The sequence below is a fragment of the Rhinichthys klamathensis genome, unplaced genomic scaffold (genome assembly GCF_029890125.1).
Source record: "Rhinichthys klamathensis goyatoka isolate OS25496 unplaced genomic scaffold, OSU_Roscu_1.1 h1tg000110l_1, whole genome shotgun sequence".
NCBI lineage: Eukaryota > Metazoa > Chordata > Actinopteri > Cypriniformes > Leuciscidae > Rhinichthys > Rhinichthys klamathensis.
Window position 1 is genome coordinate 3,088,395 of NW_026606648.1, and position 20,053 is coordinate 3,108,447.

At 37.9% G+C, this 20,053-nt stretch overlaps 1 protein-coding gene across 8 annotated transcripts in view; it reads left to right on the forward strand.

The window, feature by feature from the left end:
• si:ch211-285f17.1 (sickle tail protein homolog) overlaps positions 1–20,053 on the forward strand; it is a 150,940-nt gene that overhangs the window by 47,001 nt on the left and 83,886 nt on the right. The window contains exon 1 of one of the 8 annotated variants that reach the window (XM_056254174.1): positions 12,183–12,353. The exons of the other annotated variants lie outside the window; for them this stretch is intronic. The gene's annotated coding sequence lies outside the window, so the exon portion shown is untranslated. Of the gene's footprint in view, positions 1–12,182; positions 12,354–20,053 lie in introns of those variants that run through there. 8 annotated transcript variants of the gene reach the window in all.

The following is a 20,053-nucleotide window of genomic DNA, read 5'->3' on the forward strand; positions in this document are numbered from 1 at the left end:
AATGCTTAAATTTAGGTGAAGTACTAATTTAATGATGATTTAAATGTCGTCTCTCTGTTCCATGTTTCTACAAAGGCAATTAGTTTGGACAAACATATTCTGTGGTTTAACTAGCTTTCAGTTCATGGACATTCACACAGATTCACACTTTTCTATCACTATCATGTGTTTCTCTGTTGTACTATTTTAGTATTTATTCATATCTTGAATTAGCTTTTTCTTGTATGTTTTTTTTTTCATTTTAATTTGAGTGTAATGTGCTTTTTTATCTTTAATTTAAATTTAAAATGATTTAAAATGTAATTATTTTTTTAATTGATCTTTAATTTAATTTAATTTAATTTTTAGTAATTTTAGTACATTAAAGGTGCTGTATGTAACTTGTTGACTGTACTAAAGCATAAAAATACCATGTTTGCAGAGATTTAGGAAACATGCTAATTTCACATATACTTGTTCATCTGAAAAACAATGCTACAGCCTGTTATTTTACTTTGAAATGTGTGCTCCGTGTCGGAATGTCTGTTTTTGTTTCGGTCTGTGTGATCTCATCTCACCCACTGACAATTTACCCAATATTATTGCGACACCCTATGCTAGATGGACTAGACTATCTTGTCAGATTTTTCTTGACTCCTGACAAGACATGAAGTTATTTTATCTTTGTTTTCACTAGATCTGCAATGGCAGGATTAGACAAAAATGGTTCCTTCCTTCCATTGTGACTATTCCTGGATGGGAATCCAGTCTTTGGTTCCCAGATGTGCATGTTATTTAAAGCAACACAGTGGGGGGATTCCTGTGACAGTTCATCTGCTTGCATCATTACTTACAATATAAGTTAAAGTGACCAAGACGTCTCTGATATATCTGATAGGGATGCATAAGCTGATAATTATTTACTTTCATGTCATGGTTGATGACAAATGGTCGATATTTGATCCTATTTTGCCAAAATAAATGTAAAATAAAAGCAGCCAATGTTTAACTGAATGTGGCCATCACATAAACATAATGTACAGTATGATGTTCATTTTGAGATTTACTAAAGATTGCATAATAACAGTGCTGCCTGGTTAGTAAATAAGCCACACTTTAAACTTTTTGTGAAATATTTTGCTTGAAAGGTTTGTTTGTGCAATGTTTATTTAATGTCTGTGCAATGCAATGACATTCATACATTCAAAGTGTAGCTGAATTCTCCAAATACTTTATGGAGCCACTGTAACTTCTTATTTGCAGAAGTTTAATTGGAGATAGTGTTTTCTGCCCCAGTTTCCACAGAGGCCTTATGAGACTATATAAGCTCTGACAGGTTTTTAGCCCCACACATGCAGCACTGACAGAAAATCATATCTTTTTAATCATAAACTGGTGCAATGGATGGACTGTTCCTCACATTCCTCCAGTGCTTGTCGTCTTCTTTTTGTTCTGTTGCTGTTTCTTCTGTCTTTCCCTTTTCGTTCGCCTCTCCACTCACGCTGTTTGTTTCAGGTTGCCATTTTTCTTGTTTGTCTGTCTCTCTTTCTCCACCTCTTCATCTCTTTTTTTCCTCCATCCCATGCCCTCTTCTCTCTGAACAGGTTGTGCTCTGGTTTTCACAGTGCTGATTAAAAGTAGCGTCTCTGTTTGAAGTCTATTCTGCAAGCTGTGTGTGGTTGCTTATTAGGGTCAGCCAAGAGGGTTACTCACACACACACACACACACACACACACACACACATAATGAACACCGTCTCCTAAAGAGACTCCTTGTTTCAAGAAAAGTCTGGTTAAGCAAGGATGAAAAGATGAAGGGATTTCCTGAAATGTTGGCACAGAGTGTAGGTTGTGTGCGCACACTCTTTCTTTTCCTCTTTTTTCTTCTCTGTTCGCTCCATTCTGATGCACCATCTAATGGGTAGACAAGCACCTGATACAAGAGAGTCCAGTGAAATAGAAACAAGAGGAAATGAAGTGAGAAAAGGGAAGAGGTTTTAAAGGTGAGATGCAACGCACTGTATACATGCTTTGAATTTCAACAGCCATGAAAAAGATTCAGAGTTTCCTTCAAATTTATTAAAACATTGTACTCTTCTCTATTTTAAGGAATTTCAGCTAATGATAATAAATAAAGCAGGTCTTGTTGTAGATGTGGCTTATTATTTTCTCACCAGACACAATGAGCCCTGGTGCTTATGTGGGAGATTAGGTTTGAATCCTGTTTCTGTTGTGCCCCAATCCCATTCTCTCTTTCTTTCCCTAATAATTTTCTCTCTTATCTATACTCTTTTTGCTCATACTAAATCATATCACACATATGAACATATCACACATCGTATCATGCATACTAAATAGAAAAGTGACAAAAGCCTTATATTTCACTTCCTGGATGCTGATCAATAGGCTACAGCTGTCAATTGCATGCAGTTGCAGTGGGTCTTTCATTGAAGTTAACAAAATGGCATATGTTTGAAAATGACTGAATTTGCTTTAGCATATTTAACGGTTTTAGTGTATAAGCTGTTTCATAAAACAGTGAGGCATTTCAGTTCACTCTTCAAAAACTGCACGCTTTTTTAACCGCACGCTCAAATGCTCACGAAGAGGAGCGCTCTTGCGTTCAAATGAGTCTTAAGCTGTGTCCCAAATGACGCACTATGCACGTATACACTATGTACATACGCACTATGTACTCAACCATGTAGCGTATGAACTTTATAAGGTTATTTTATCCTTCAACATCGGAGTCTGATAGCCCCTCCCCCTCCGCTACGTAATTAAAGCTACAGTTGAGTGCATGAAGTGTCCAACATTCCACACTTCGTTTTTTGCTTAAATAAGTGCATCATCCGGGTATTTAAAGTGCACTTTTTCTGGTTTGGAATTTTCAGTGTGAACACACTACACTATTTTTACTATAAAACAGCATAGAAGTGCACAAGTGTGCGAATTGGGACTGACTTTGAGAAGGTATTTGCACCTCAGAATGCTTTTATGACACGAGATTATTGTAAACAGCCCAATGCAAACACCCTTGTAATTCGCTTCAACCTTTTCGAACTTTATGAATGATTATTTAATAGAAGGTTCAAGTGGTGTGTGTAAGGCATTGGAAGCCAGCAGAGTACGGCTGTTTCTAAAGCAAGCAGTGCCATCTGCTGTTAAAAAATAAGCTCTGATTCGATTCGCGATGCATTCTGAAAATCTCAGAATCGATCCAGAATCATTTCTCGATTCACGATGCATCGATTTGTTGTCCCAGCCCTAGTTTCTATATATACGTTTCTGTATTTAAGTAGCCTACTCTTTAAGTCCCCCTGTAGTAAATAATTGTATCCCTTAAAACTCATCTTTGATCACCAAAATTCAGATTTAAAAATGTTTTTCTTGAAAAACAATATTTCTTCATGCCTTAAAATAGCTTGAATGTAACTCTACACCCTCATTTAGTATACACAAATCCGCCGCGAACTCAATGGGCGCCGCCATCTTGCCTGCCGCCATTACTGCGGGCCTGCTAAGGGTGACGGTGTGACACTTGCCGGTGCCGTCTAATGACATTTCAATGAAAGCGGATCCTGCTCATGAAAGAAAAAGTCTGGTGAAAGGGAACATTGGGTAGATGATGTCAGGTATAGTGGCCAAAACTTACAGATAAAGCTAATTTATTGACAACACTGTATTAATGTAAAAATGCGTCAGCCAAATGTAATGTAATTAAGACGTGTATTAATTGATGACAACAATAAAACCGAACGCTGTCATTACTAGCTGTGTTACTAATATGTTCACAAGCTTCACAAGTTGCAAATAACTCAGTGTTTCCCCTATTGTTTTGTAATAATACTATTTAAATATGAATCCTACCATCCTACGTGTTATGTGTGAATGAATGGTGCAGTCGACACGCAGTTTCATTTAACACACACACACACACGCGCTGAAGCATGTGTGACGCTCGAGCTGTTTATTTGCCTACATGAGGACATGACTGCATGAACTTCCTCGAGACGCGCTTGATTCCTGCCGGTTCCATAGTGAGAGCGGCGTGGCCAGAGAAATGTTGGGCGCTGCGGCATATTACATATTATAAATAGTTTTTCAGCGTGAGAAATACAATGTGTGGCGGGAGAGCGTGACAAAAGACCGAAATGAGTGACTGTCACGCTCAATGCGTGACACTTGAGAGCCCTGCAACTACTTTCTATGTTACTTTCTCCCACCGCAAATAGACTTTTTTTCTGTACCTCCAAATAGTTTCAAGTTAACCTACGTGTTGCCACCATACACATCAGCGTAAATACTCCTGATAAATTATTTGTTATTAAAGCATTAACACACAAACAAACCACACTGTTATAAAAGCAAGCAGGCTGCTGCGTGCATGGTCTGGTATGTCTGAATGCGCGCAAGTGCGCTCCCTTAATAATTCCTAAAAAGCTGACATCAGTTCATCGCGAACTCACACATCTCTATTATTAACAATGAAGCTGACTGCACAATGAATCTTTCATAATATATACACTTTGTTTGTTATAATTAGAGGATTTGCCAGCATACAGAATTCACACACAGAGTGAGTGCTTACCGCCCGCGCCCGCACCAGGCACTTGTGTATGACTTGTGTATACCGTATGGCCGTAAACATGGGCAGTCAATGCGCAACAAAGGTTTGTGAATTTCACAAACGGTTTTATTTGTTGTTAAAACAGCCAACCACACAACACGCTCTTCCCGGCAGGACAGCATACGTACTAAAAAAACTACATAGAAATAACATTTCGTACAGCTAACATCTGCTACAGCCGCCTACGGGACCAACGCTACTTCCTTAGCAGCAAGGCCCGCAGTAATGCCTGCGCTGCTTTACTTCTGTGTTTTGCCGGATTTGTGTATACGTGGTTCTATGAATATGCAAATTAGACCCACCTCCACTCACTCGCACCAGCTCAGAGATCCACTCGTTGACGATCACACGTTAACCTGATTGGTGACGTCAGAAACACCAACGATTTCAAACCTTGTTTTTGAGACTGTCTTTGGTTCACTGCAGTTTTCAATGAGAAAATACTCAGCATTGCTGTTGACTTATGAAATTGCTCATGGTTTATCTTAAAGCACATTAAAAACACTACATAGACATATAAACAACATTAAAAGCTTGATTTCTGCCACAGGGGGACTTTAAGTGGCCTTTCATTTTATTAATGTTATATTTTCTGTAAGTATTTTTTTTCTCTCTAATATATACTTTTAGGATTTTAAGTACACTATAGTGCACATTCAATAAAATCGATGTCACTTTTCTTTTTTTCACAAGGGATGTGCTGACAAGCACCTGTTGAAAGATGATGTGATCTCAGCACAATCCGTAAAATGATGATTATAGTGGTTTTCAAGATGGTACCTGATGTTGATTGGCAAATTTCATGCCTTGCCTGAGGGTTATTTTTTGGCCGCAGTTGCACGGCACTTTGATTTACTGAAGAACCAAGCAGAGCCGATATAGGCTGTAAGAAATAGATTCGTGCTGCTGTAAATCAGCATGTGCTCGTCTAAAGCTCTCCAACATCTATTGAGCCAGTGACTGAAACATCAACAACTGTCTCCATAAAAGGTACTGAAAGATGTGTGTTTGGGTGATCGGATGAGGAATCTTTACTTGTTGAGACAGATATTGTTTTGCTTCCCTGGCTTGACTGTGTGTGTGTGTGTGTGTGTGTGTGTGTGTGTGTGTCCTGTTCATGCCATTAGGTAATTAAGCATACTTAGTCTATAGGGCAGATTTCTGTTGGCTGTGTTTATTAAACTATGAGTCAGTCATCTTTCTGGTCAGCTTTTAGAAGTCATCTTATTATGCTTTAAAATGCATTATTATCTTCATAGAAACAAACTTGGGGCTTGTTGCTTGTTGATTTGTGTTCCTCAGAAAAAAAGAAAAAAAAACTAATTGTTTGGCAACATTATGTTACCAAACAATATTTTTTACTACCAATAAGGTAGTAAAAAAAAAAACGTAGATATCATTCAAATTTATTCTGTCTTATTGCAAAACATTTCATTGTAGCTGAATACCATGAACAAAAATCAACAGGCTAAAAAAAACTTACACAAGGAACTTTTGCCTATGGTTTAAAAACAACAAAAACAAAAACAACTAACCTAACTAATATACATTTCAAGCATTAATAAAGACAAGTAAACACTCAGTAATTTAAAAAGAACAAATAAAAAAATAAGCAATCACACAAATAAATACAACTGAACAAAGATTTGATTGAAATAAACAAGTGTTTTAAGATTTTCACGTATTGCGGTAAATAAATTGTAATCAAATGTAAAATAACGCAGCACTAAGTAAAATATACATTACAAATAATAGTTACAAAAGTGAACAAAAGTGAATTTTCTCTTTGTCTTGTGTTGTTTGATTAACGTTATAGAGACGGCAGCAGGAATATTAGGCTGCTGTCACTTTAGCTACACAAACTCAACATACTGTTATTCGTTTTCTTTAATAACTGTTTACGTTCATTTAAAACTTAACCGACTGTGTTTATGAGGATATTTTTACATATTTTTTGTATGTATTTCTCCGTTCAAATGCAAAAAGACGTGAATAAGAACTATTCAGTATGAGAGGATGCTTTCTGTGTACGTGCTTTTGAATGCTTGCGCAGCACAGAAAACAGCACGCGAGTCTTTTAAGCTTAAAGGGTTTGAAATCACATTAAAATCATTTCTTCTGTGTGCACACTTTGGATGTGTGTGCAGCACAAAAAAAAAAAAAACAGGGAGCTGGTCTCCTTGTGCTTGAATGGTTTAAGGTCATATTAAAATGCACACAAAGAAATCGGTAAGGGAATCAAAATGTAAATGATTTCTGAATTGATTTTTGATTTCCAACCCTATTTGTGCTGCTTAATATTTTTGTGGAAACCATGATGTAGTTTTTTCAGGACTCTTTGATGAAAGTTTTAAATACTAGTATTTATTTTAAATAGAAATATTTTCGAACATTGTAAACCTTACTGACTCCAAACATTTCAATTGTTGTGTATCTCTATTGACTCCCCCCATCTTCATCTTATTTCGATGTCAGAATTATTGTGGGAGTCCATGTCCTTTTTTGGTCAACATGAGTTTATATCAGCTTATAAATTACAATAAATTATGTTTTTTTGAAAATGTAAAAATTCAGAACGTTCTCTGTGAGGGTTGTGTATAGGGGTACGGTTTGGGGTTAGAATATACAATTTGTACAGTATAAAAATCATTATGTCTATGGAAAGTAGATGTGTATACACACATTAAAACTTAATGTGTGTGTGCGTGCGTGCAAATGCTCAAAAGCATCTTACCCGTTCAATCTTCCATGTACATGCATACATTTAAAGAAAATTCACACATGATGAACCTTCTCCTTTATCACACATTCACATCAGGCACATGATGTCCATAAAAAAAATGCTAATTTGTATAAAAGTCACTGATTGTAACAGCTCCTACTTGTCTACTATTGTCTAGTGTGTGTGCAGAGCAGAGATGAGTTAGTTTCTCATTTCAGGTTCACAAGCAAGTAACTGCCTCTGTGCATATTAGAATTTGATAAACGTCCTCATAATCAGACTCAGGAAATAGAATGAGTTCAGCCATTATGATATCATCAGTCAGACAGCCAGACCAATCATCTCATCTCATCTGACTCTGAATTCCTTCAGGCTCACCGAGAGACAGAGGATCATGGAATGTTGAGCATAATTAAAGGAAAAACTCAAAATTGCAGTTATAGTTAATCTGAGGCCTTCCTGGACCTGCGATCATATCTCATCATTTGAAAAGATGTCATTGTCTGTGTTTTTTGTTTCTCTTTTCCTGTCAGCTCATGAACTTTTGTAGCCTGCAAAAATATTGTATTTTATAGCATGCTCAGTGGCTTGGGAATGATGGAAATAATCACTGCAGTTAATCTAAATTTGTTTCCATGTGACTAAGATCGATGTAAGTGTTTTAACATGGCGTTCAGTGCGAGTTTGAACAGCCCTCACATCACAAGCTGGTTCGCCTCTGTTTCCTTGGGTGTCTGGATACCTTTACTGATTTAAAGTATGGCTGTATAAGAAATAATGGACGACGGGCCGTTGAATTATTAGAAAATAATGCACACCCGAGGTGCTAATGCTGCCATGACGTGAACCGGAGTGGCCGTTACACCTCGGGTGTGTATTATTTTCAAATGATTCAACTGACCGGAGTCAATTATTCCACTATGGTTACCACACCTCAAGACAGTGTTCAGATTTTCAGTATTTCAAGAAATTTGTCAGGTTTTTGTCCTTAAAACGCTCTTGTGTGTAGGACTAATTTCTTAAACATCTAATCCCAAGCCTCCATTGCTAATTCCAAAATGTCATTTTAGAGCTAGTAACTGTAGAGAAACTGTAAGTTTATCTGCTTCAAGAACAGCGCCGTTATTACCTCGCTAGTGAGAAATGTCATGTAGCTTTTAAGTTGCTAAACTATTTTACTGATAAAACACGTTTCTTTGCGAGTGCGTGTCCGTACTGTGTGTGTGTGCGTTTGAGTGCGTGAGAAAGTGTGAGAAAGAGAGTATGTGCTGTTCCTTGGTCAGGAACTTTGAAATAACTGAAATAATTTGGCGAAGTGATATGGACATGTAATGCGGTCAAGACCTGCCTGGAACTACTTTAGCTGTGCGTTCCGCTGAAAATAATTGCACGCCTTAGAATGTTCATCAACCAATCAGATTCAAGCATTCAAATTGTACAAATAAACGTAATTCTCTTCATTCTTTATCATTTCTTTATCTCTTTCACAGTCTTTCATAATGTTCTTCTATATGTTGTGTTTCACCTTACTCCCTTGCACACATATTGGGGTCAGAAGGTCATGTTAGTCTTTGGTCACATAATTACTAAAATTACTAAAATAACTAAAATAATAATAAAAAGTATGCCTTTTTACTCAAAAAAATCTTTTAATTTATTTGTGGCTTTTTTTAATAAAACAGCATATGAATAGACAGAAAGTAAAACATGAGGTTTTTTTTATTTGTTATGATATCACAGACTTGAACCTACAGCCTATAATTAAGACATCAACCATTGTGCTACTACATCACCCAAGACTTTAGATAGACTACAATGTAAGTACTGACGATCAATTAGAGAGGATTCGTCTGCATACATATTGTGTTCCTCCACATACAGACTGTCAGATCACCAATAGAATACAAAGAATTAAACATATTGTCTATTTCTTGTTCTTAGACAGCTCTCTGCAAGTACATGTTCTTGAGTACCACAGAAACAACCTTCAGCTACAAAGCTAATATTTTTCCAAGTTCGCTGGGTTTCGCTGGAGTGTTTATAGGTGAGTTCTCTCTCTAGCGTGAGGTATGTTTTATGCATGATGATGTGAAGTAAGGTGGGTGAGAGAGTGAGAGGTATATTAGCTGTAGGCTATATTAACAGCAACATGTTCATTGAATAACATCTTTGATGATCCTGGAACAACATTCCAATCAGATTTGAGGGACAAGTTTACAGTTTATGTCAAGTTTAGGCTTACAACCAGGGTTAAGTGCTTCTACATCAGTGTTATCATTTTCTATCTGATTTTAGGGATGGCTCATGGATTAGGTTTAGGGGTAGAGATAGGGTTAGGATTACATTTTTGGACAGGAATGCTGTTCCAAGATCAACAAAATATGTTGACCCAGGAACACATCTACTCAGCAAAATCAGGATGTGCCATTAGCTGTCATTTACACTTGTTTTTTTATCAGTAGATACTGATTCATCTAACCCCTCTTACTGACAGTTTGTGTTTCTAAACCCTCTAGCATATGGAGTGTGTATGATTTCCATTACACGAGGGTAGATGTTAAAACTTCATGCTGATTTGTACTCGGCTTTCGCCAAGATAAGCAACACTAAGACGTAGCTTTACAGTAAACTATGCTTCTCCATCCATTTACGCTTCTTTCCATATGGTGGTGTGACTCCCCTTCTGTCCGGCGTTAACGGCTGCAGTGTACTTGGCGCCTCAGCACACACGACGGCTGCAACTACAGGACCAGCACGACAACCGTCTGGATTGAGCCGAGTAGGGGACTTCTCTAGGGTCTTCAAGTGGGCACCTTCCGTATTCAGTGTTTCGTCGACTACCCCACGACACCTCAAGAGGGCTCGACAGTGACTCTGGCGTCCCAGAGTCACACCTCTCCGTCCGCCACTCAACTCAGCCCAGCTTACTGACCTCTACATCCCTTCTGCTGCTGAGACCTAACCACAATCTCACAATCTCTCCGCAACCCGACCATACGCGCCAACCCGTTTGACTAAGGCTGTCGAGCCCCACTGGTGCGTTAATATGCAGTTTCAGTGGCAACGGTTCCGTATGGCACACCACCTACCGCAAAACACAATATCTACCCAACCACCCGTCATTCACGCAATATCCACAGGAACGTATACAAACAAACCAACAGACTCTTCAAGTGTACACAATGTATGTATGTTGGGTGTGTGTGTCTTGAGTGGGTCAGACTGGAAAAACTGATTTATTTTATTTTATTTATTTTTTATTACATTTTTTATTACATTTTTTATTTTACTGTAGCTCACAAAACACTCATTGTGTGTGTTGTGTTTGCAGAAGCACACAAGCGTACCCTATACAAGCGTCTCTTGACATCCACATGACTGTATCCGTGTGTGTGTGTGAGAGAGTGTTTGGGGGCAGGGTTCTGCGAGTCAGCATCTCCTGAGTATTGTAACTTTTGCTGATAACCAAGGACAGTTATGTCTTTTCCACTATCTACCATCCTCCTATCATCCCTCTTCACTCCTCCCCTTCATTACGTCTGCCAGTGACTAAAGGCTGGAATACACTACAAAGTCTGTGCCATGTCTGCAGCCTACAATTGTACTTTTGGTATACTAAATTGATATACTTAAAGTCTGCTAAACTAATTTTGTAATTAATGCACTCTAGTTATCCGGAAATAGTGCTGAGGTCCAACTAAAGATACTTAAGTATATTTGATTGTGCTCAAATGGAACTATTGCACGGATACTTTAGATACACTATCTTGCATTTAAAGACTAAGATTATACAGTGACCATTCTATCTTTACTAATAGTGATATTAAAACACATTTTAGGCTTAATATTAAGAAATGTGCGACGTGCATTAAAGAAGTACTCCAAATAATGTTTAATTCTAATATTTATATCAGCAAGTTTCAAGTGATATATCAGTAAATATGTTAATGGATTTGTAGTATATGGGTATTTTGGCCAAATTGGTATTTTCTTACTGTTTCAGACCGAATATTTTCGTTTGCCAACATTTCGGTGGATCACTAGTATTGTGCTTAGCAACATGTTAACAGAAAACTATTAAAATCAATTGTAGGTCATGCCTCTTATGCAATTTGTGCAGCACATTGAGATGCCACCTAGAGCGATCCAGGTCACTTATGATGTTCCATAACAGTTGGGAAGCTGTCTTAGAAAACAGCTCCCTATGTAGGCAGTGTGCAAAACCCAGTAGGTTTTAGGACAGATCTGCTGTGTGTTTTGAAGATGTTCTGTTGTGATCACTCAAGACTGAAATCTGGCTTTGATTCTAACAGCAAACTGAGGGATTTTGAGAGGAAGCTCTAAATTCACAGACGCTTACACACATGGCCCTCGAGTTTGTGTCGCAGGGGGCTCCATTGCAGGAAGTCCTCCACATGTTTTGTTTTAGCTTAAGAGATTCTCACTCACTTTCTCTCTCTCTCTCACCACTCTTCATCGGTGGCTCTTTCTTTCTCTCTGTCACACACCTCTTTTCTTTTCTTCTCTGAGTTCTTCATTCCCCTTTTTTTCTTCTTGTGATGAGGTGATCCAAGCTCAAGGGAGTGCCAAGAGAGTTACAAAAACTGCATTCATCGCAACACACAATCGAAAACACACACACACACACACGCTCACACAACACGTCCTGTCTAAACAATGCTCCTTGGCTGAATCTGGGGGAGTGATTTGAGTTGGTGTAAAGGGACAGCACAGGAAGTGTCAGCAAGAGAGAGAGAGTTGGAGGGTTTGGAGGGTGAGAGAGAGAGAGAGAGAGAGAGAGAGAGAGAGAGAGAGAGAGAGAGAGAGAGAGAGAGAGAGAGAGAGAGAGAGAGAGAGAGAGAGAGAGAGAGAGAGAGAGAGAGTGTGTTTGAGCAGCCCTACAACAAGAAAAAAAGTTTCCCTGCTGCCACCGCTGCAGTGCAAGCAGAGTTGGTCTTATTTGCTCCCTTGTTCACGCTTCGGGTGTTGTTTGGATGTATGATCCTGGACAGGGCAAATAGGGTGAGTAACACAACCTCTCTATTTCTCTTTCTCCATACTTAAAGAGCTGTAAAGGGATATTAGAAATGTCTCCTCTGTAGCACATTAAAAAAACTTTTTTTGACTAACTTTTATTGAGACATGTTTAGAGTGCAATTAAAACTCAAATGCCAACTCCACAGCCAGACCTCTGCATCTTTAGTGCCATATTTATTACTTTTACAATTCAGCAAGTTTATAGTCTTCCTCCCCTTGCATTTATTCATTCCATTTGATAGTCTACAATGTTTCTCATATTTTATTGGTATTTAAGGGGATGATGTGGAGGCATGTTGATGGGCTCTGAAACATTTGACATGCGTCATGGTAGTTTGTCATCATGATCAAATCCTTTTGTAGATCATTCTTGGACATAATAAAACTTCGTTTAGGTGTGAAACTTATTTTATGCACTATATGCCTTCAATACTTTCTCCTTCAGAAAGGAAAGTTTAGCTTTGACCAAACATGGCAGTATTGCGGTTTTTATGTTTACTTGGAAAGTAACGACTCATCTGTCATTGAGCGCTCTATCTATCATTGTGCAACCACAGAACTGTGGTTTTACAGCATGCACATACATATACAAACACATTGTTTGTGACAGCACATTCCCTTTGAGAATTCCCTCTTACCACTGTGGGGGTTCCATTGTAACCCATCATTGGCTTTCATGATTATTTAAAAGTCTTTCTGTAGATTTGTAAAGATGTTTTATGCCTTTATCTCACGAGATCCCGTTCCATGCCTGTCAGTTGCGAATTGTTCAGATGCCGTTGACTTTATTTATAATTAAGTGAAATCTGAACTCTTTTTCATTGGTTTCAGAGTTATGTCTGCAACCAGAATTCCTCTGGGTTGTGACAACTTTTCCAAGTTCCTCCCTCCATGCTGTTTAAGTAGATTTGCATCTGGAGGTCTTGGGCCGCATCCCATGCGTGTCTGGAAGGAATATCAAAGCTTTTCTCTCATGGTTGTTTATCCAGATATGCTGGATATAAATTTCAGGACAATTCAGTAGTGCTGATAGCTGGAACTTGAGTTTTATGATGAGGAAGCTTCTGGATTTGTGTTCGAGCATGTGTGTGTCTCAGGATTCAGAAGCCAGGAAATGAGGCCAGTATAATAGACTCTTAACTGTTGGGCAGAGGATGTTACTTATTTGGCACTTCTGAGTTTTCGTGTCCTTGCAAGCGCCTGCTAAAGCAAGCACTCAACCAGAAAATGTTCTTCTGCTCACTTCACTTGAAGGTCATTACATTTGGTATTCTTGATTTCGTTTTGTATTTTCCATCCCAGCTATCTTGTTCTAAAGTGGTATAACTTATCATTATGGTCAAGTTCAGTTGCTTTTATGACTAGTATTTTGGTGACAATATAGTCAATGATTACCTTTAGTGCCAAAAGGATAAGTTATACCTTCAGATTTTTAAATGCACCCGGGTGTTGATTTGTGGGTCCACTAGGTGATTATTATGGGATCTTATTGTCCTAGCAGGGAGCTGATGAAGTTACCTCCTCAAAATACCGTCTTAGACCAGCAGATTTATTCTTGCTTGCTGCTGGTCTAGCTAGATGCCTTGCAGTTCTGGTCTTTTCAATAGTGTTGTGAGCCTGGAGCCTGAGGCCCTGGTGAGTGAACGTGCCATACCATACAAGCCAGACTATCAGTATGGAGCATATTCTGGCCAAGAATCACAGCACATGTCCAGCTGTCTGATCAACATGTAATAGTTTGTGTTTTTAATGTGATGTGTTGGGTAAATCTGATGTCAAAATACTACCACAATAATAGACTGATGCAGAGACTGATACAGTCATCTCTGGGCAAGGAAGAACTCAATATCTGGGTTTCCAACCTTATATGTTTATGTAAATTGTGGGATAACACATATAAAGTATAATACAGAAACACCAACATGTCAATAAAATGACCAAAATATGCATAAAAAACACATATGCCTGCTTGAGGTGGATGAACGTTTTATTCAGTTCAAAACCGTTTTTATTTTATTCAAAACCGTCACATAAACTAAAATGGAAACACATTTACAGAATAAAATCTTAAATAAAAGTCATGTGACTGAATAATTTGCATCTATTACCCTGGTTTTGTTGTCTTGAACACATGGGATGGAAATGTTACTTTTTGGCTGCAGTGTTTCACATAAATTAAATTGGCAGCTTGGATGTGAATGGAGCAATTGTAGTAGCCTGGTAAACTTTTATGGACTGATAAAAACATCTAGACTCCAAAAAGCTGCCCAGTGGACAGCCAGACAGATTAGAAATTGTGAATTTTGCCAACTCGTACTTTTTTTTTTGAGAACCAATTTTGTATCAGGCTGTCAACTGAAACTAATACCGTGAAAAATGACGCAGTGATGCTAACACTAATTGTATGAAATGGCCTGCAACATAGTCATGTGTGCTGACACAATCTAAAAATGTTGTTTTGGCTTTTGATAGAGCCATTTTATCCTAAGTTTTCCATTCCTTCCAGGAAGGCCTCTCACTGTGTGTACCCACCCTCACAATATTCAGCAATCTTTGAGAATAAGAAAATAAGAGGCAAGAAAGTGATGAAGTCATGATGAAAATAACTGAACCGTCTGCGAGAGCCAGATGAAACAGCTGCCTCAATTGAGATGGACTTAACCTTTTACTCCCAGTGCTTATTTTCCTTAGGCATTTGCTCTTAGATTCGGCACACGATATCAGCGTGCTTCCTCTGTTCTTGAGCTCTGAACGACTGCACCTGTAGCACCATCTCAGAAGAGTCTTTATTCATCCGCTCTCCATTAAATATTAATCCTGTCTGAGAGCACATGCCCCTTTTACACAAGCCTGGCTGAGAGATACGAACTAATCGCTAATTGAATCGCCCTCATTTAACAAACTTCCTCAAAGGTTCTTCAACACTTACCTAATCCTGCTCTCCTTCGAAATGGGAATGTACTTTCTAATCGGACAGTAAAAAGACTAATCTTTTTCCCTTTGATCAAAACCCTGCAAGTGTTTAGACTTTAATAAACACATCTAGGGGGAACTAAAGTCTTTCCAGAACTTGTAATCCCGGTTTCACAGGCAAGGCTTAAACCTAGTCCCAGACTAAAATGCATGTTTGATATGTCTTAAAGGAGAACTCCGGCGTAAAATGAACCTTTGGTCTAATAAAACATTGGTACCTAGTCAACCGTTCTCTGAGATTTGTTTTCATGATAATCGAATGTAAAGAGTTTTATCTCTAAAAACTTTTTAGCGTATAACTCTAGTAATGGGGGCATATAATAAGTAAAAAGAAATCGCTAGTTTATACCACTAACAAGGCTCAAAATTGCCCCACACGAACACAGTAACATAATGAGGGTCCCTACATGCAAAACGAAGCATTGAGAACTTTGTAAGTGTACAGACCGTTTAATAAGAAGATAAAGATAAAGACAGTCCACTTCGTGTATACAGATAGGAGCCATCTTTGGAAAACAGTCTCAACTAATCAAACCACGAACGCCATTCATACAGTTCAGAAGTTCACTGAACTTCATACAGTTCAGCTCACTTAGCACGTCGTTCGTAGTTTGATTAGTCGAGACTGTTTTCCAAAGATGGCTCCTGTCTGTATACACGAAGTGGACTGTCTTTATCTTTATCTTCTTATTAAACGGTCTGTACACTTACAAAGTTCTCAATGCTTCGTTTTGCATGTAGGGACCCTCATTATGTTACTGTGTTCGTGTAGTGCTATTTTGAGCCTTGTTAGTGGTATTAACTAGCGATTTCTTTTTACTTATTAAATGCCCCCATTACTAGCGTTATATGCTAAACAGTTTTTAGAGATAAAACTCTTTACATTCGATTATCATGAAAACAAATCTCAGAGAATGGTTGACTAGGTACCAATGTTTTATTAGACCAAAGGTTAATTTTGCGCCGGAGTTCTCCTTTAACTGAAATCAACTTGCACTGGCAAATTTTTTAATTTATCAGCGCCATTGTTTTGTCTCAAGTTTTTTTTCTAAGGCACATTTAAAAAAGCTACCTAAATGTCCTAATTGAACTAAGGCCTAATCCTGGTTTAATCTAAACCATGTCTGTGAAACCAGGCCATAGAAGAGGCTAGCCTGATTGCAATAGTGATCAGGTACTCCATTAAGTTGCGCTTCAAGAATTGAATTCCTATTTTAATAGGAAGGCTCTACCTCAGATAAAAACTATACATAAATTGTATTCCCGTGTATATACTTTTTTCACCCCATGTTTTATTCAGAAAGCCATATTTTTAACTCTCTGATCTTGAAGCCGAAAGATATAGTTTCAGTATCACCAGCATCTCAAAACAAAATTGCAAAAATACTAATTGTTTTCACACTGGTTTTCCAAACGCTCCTCATTGGTTGTATTAAAAGATAGTCACGCCCAAAAACCACCCAATTGGTCAAACTGTTGCTATATGCTGGGCAGGTTGGAATGCTCAAACAAATAGCAATGTTTTGGTGCTGCATCTATTTATACTTTTTATTATTAGAGTCAACCTACAAATAGCTTGTCCTACTTAACTTCTGTCTGTCTCTGTATAAGTACTATTTTAACCCCGTTCGGAAAGGTCAATGCTCTATTACATTTGAAAATAATGTAGCCTACTACCTACAGTAAACCCAACCCTAAACCTAACCGATAGTGTTAACAAAAGCAAATGTGAGATAAAAACACATTTGCTGAAGCAACCATGGCATTTTAGATTTTTTCTAAAAGTATTTGAGCTCTTTTGTCATGACTCGTGTGATTGGCATTGCAAGTGCAATGCTGTACCACCAGGTGAGCTACACAAGCCAGTTTACTATGTCAGAAAAGCCATTCATATGGAGCTGGTTATGTGATGCAAATGTCAAAAGCTTTTAGTTTCGCTTTTAGCAAATCAGTTACTATGCTAAAATTGTTTTGAGGTCATGACATAGTATTTTGGAAGGAATCCCATGAAAGTAAGTCTTTATTAATTGATAATCTGCCCCTGTAATCACGTTTTTCCATTGAGACTTTGTTGAAAATATTACATATTTAAACTAACTCTGATTTCTCTTTAACTGTTTTTCTCTCTCTTGAATTTAGTTTAAATATTACATAGGCCTACTTAAATATTACAAACTAAATTCTGATCTGTTTTTCTCTCACTTGACGAAGGCGGTAAAGTGACAGCTCACCACTGTTATTACCTCATGGTGTGGTGGGGAAAAAGGCAACCCACAACTTACATAAGCCTGACCTGCTTACTCGCTTGGCCTGTGTGTGGGTTTTTAAGGCCCTTTTTTATAGTTTGCCACATAAAGAAGGGAATGTTGGATGAATGGATGGTCTTTGTTTTTGCTCTTTTATGATCTGAATGGTCCAGAATGGCGATCTTACAGCAGCCATCCATGGTTTGTCTGTATGCTTGCTGTGAGATTGATTATCCCGTGAAATAAAACGCAATTCCCTGTTGCGACATGGAATATCGAGAGTTTAAAGGCAAATCCTGAGGGACTGGGGTTATTATCTGCGTATTTGTTCAGTTTAACAGCTCACATAAATATAAACAATACTGCGGTTGCTAGTTATCTTGCATCTTCAAAAACGCATATGGGATAATGTACAGACGGCCGGACATTATCGCAAAATAAATGTGAAAATAAATGATTAGGATTCTGATGCAATGCAGTTGAATAAATACATGGAATTAAATATTGAAACGAGTTAATATTTTATGTGAGAGGAGAGACTGTGGGGTCATACGAGAGACCTGAAACTAGCACTGCTATGTTGGAAATTGGTTGCCTAGGATGGTCATTATACAGTTTAGCAAAAATATTTGACTGCAGAATACTGTCATTGGCCAATCAGAATCAAGTATTCCAGAGACCAAATATTAAAATGGCAACACGTGATCAAGGATCTTAAGCAATGATTAGTCATAGCTGAATAAACACAGTAGTTTTCAAAATGTGTCTTGGAAGATGTTGCCGAGGCATCTGCAGTAAAGTTTTTTCGCTTGGCACTATTTTCTGTAGTTGCTTTATTAATAAAGTTATGATGACAAATGCTATACAAATACATTTGAATTTCTATTCAATGTATAATACTAATATACAGTTACATTCATTTTGGCTTTAGTACAATGACAAATGAATAACCTCACTTTTTTTCAATTTAGGAAACAAGTTGTCTTTATAATACGAAGCATTAAAAAGTTTGAAAACCACTGACTTAACACATTGAAATATACAGTCAGCATTTTCTTTAAAGCACCAAACCACAGTCTTCTGAGACCTATATGAAACCAGCCATGTGCCCTCCTCTCCACACCGATCACATCCCCGCGGGTAGAAATGCATGAGGAAGCCTATACTATTTTCCTCAAATTAGCCTGTAACCCACAGACACCCCATTGCCATGGGAACCACTGAGGCAATCGAGCAGGTCACCTACAAATGGCACCAAGCCTGAAAGAAAGGCAGTGGATATTTCACTGAGGCTCAAACTGTATCACTGTAGCCCAAGACAGATTTTGACAAAAACTTTGGTGCATAACTCACCCTGCACCGTTTGTGCTACGGATATGAATGATGTCTCAAAACATGCGTCTTGCTGAGTTAGAGGTGTGCTATAACTTTTATGTGATTGGACTGGAGTTTGGCATAGCAAATGATGGATTTGTGGAAATATCCCATAGATGTACATTGAAGGAGTCATCCATGGTATAGGCTATCTACGTATAGGCTATATATCATACCTGGATGAGCTCTTTTGACTTGAGTAAGCAACCACTCAGAACACCCTAGCAACCGCATAGCAGCCATCCATAAAAAAGAAAATGTTGGTAGCAACTGAATGTTTTTGAAAGAAGTCGCGTAAAAGAGGCTGCGTTTATTTGATTAAAAAAAATACAGTAAAAAATGTAGATTGTGAAATATTATTACAATTTAAAATGACTGTTTTCTATTTTAATATATTGTAAAATGTACTTTATACCTATGATGGCAAAGCACAGCTTTACTGTGACTTTCAATTTAATGCATCCTTGCTGAATAAAAGTGTTAATTTTATTATTATATTACAGTATATTATATTATATTATAAATTTAAACACCTACATGAATACCAGCAAAAAGTCCTTGAAATCATTCCCTGTCTCCTCACACTGAATGAGAAAAAAAAAATCAGTTTTTCCATAATTTCTGAGGGTTTATGAACATTCATAATCCCTAAGAGTGTCCCTACTTTCATCTTATAATTACAGATTCATCAGCCATGTGCTTTTCATCCCAGCTGGACATAAGCGTGTGTGTGTGTGTGTGTGTGTGTGTGTGTGTGTGTGTGTGTGTGTGTGTTAGAGAGAGAGAGAGAGAGAGAGAGAGAGAGAGAGAGAGAGAGAGAGAGAGAGAGAGAGAGAGAGAGAGAGAGAGAGAGAGAGAGAGAGAGAGAGAGAGAGAGAGAGAGAGAGAGAGAGAGAGAGAGAGAGTGTAAGTGTTGAGTGGTTAATTATGTTTGGTCTTTAGTGAGTCTTTGGGTATTAAACTTGGCTAATCTTAATAAAAATGGATGAAATCCCTGTAACTGCTAGTCAGGACCTTTTTTCACGCTTTTATGTCATCTCACTTTGTCTCTGTCTCTCGTTCTTTTTTTCCTCATTTATCTGCTCTAACCAT